Here is a 901-nt window from a genome sequence, read left to right on the forward strand (position 1 = left end):
TTATTGGTTATGTGTTCATCTTTGATTTAACTATTTTGAGGATACGCGACCCTTAGAATATATCAATTGTCTACCTTTTGATCTCGGGAGACGAAATAGGAGATAGAACATGGAGATGAACAAAGTATGGATTTTATTTTTTTATAAAATAAAGAATTGAACTTAGCACCTAAGACAGGGATGTACGTAGGAGTCGCACTTGATTCAAACGTTGGATGATAGCTTAAATAACCTAATTGGATCATAACATCCCCTCTCAATGATGTAGTTGTAAGGTTCAACTTAGGTAAAGGATTAGAGGTTGGGAAATCATAATCATGCAATTAACCCTACGAATCCATAACCAAGATAAGTGAGTTAATAAATGAAATTCAAGACATAGTATGATTGTTGAAGTGCTTTAACCCTGGGTTTTCTCTTACTGATTGTTTTAAGCTCTTTGCTTTCCAAATTGTTTACTTTACTTACAATTTCCAAACTCTCTTTTTTGGTTACACATGCATCAATTGAATCTAATTTGTGAAGAAAAGTTGAATCGTTGCTAAATCAAGTCTCTGTGGGATCGATACTTGTCTTTCATTAGGCCACTTTACTACTTGATAAGATCACGTACACTTGCGTGTGCTCTTGGACGCTGTCAATTTTTTGGCGCCGTTACCTGGGACTTGTTATTTGGAAATTGTTTATTTTATTTTTACTTTTAGATTTATTTGGTGTTTTTACACTTGGTCTGGTTTGGTTATTGCAGGAAATAGGCTTTTAGGTTTATAAGATGGCAAGGGATCGGGAGTTGGGAAAACCAAGCCCTGAACTCGAACAAGACTTTTACCAACGCAAGAGATAAGCAATCATTCTCCCCTAAGTTTCTCAAATCCAAGAAGACCAAGAGTATACTATTCCA

The sequence above is a fragment of the Capsicum annuum genome, unplaced genomic scaffold (genome assembly GCF_002878395.1).
Source record: "Capsicum annuum cultivar UCD-10X-F1 unplaced genomic scaffold, UCD10Xv1.1 ctg83367, whole genome shotgun sequence".
Taxonomy (NCBI): domain Eukaryota; kingdom Viridiplantae; phylum Streptophyta; class Magnoliopsida; order Solanales; family Solanaceae; genus Capsicum; species Capsicum annuum.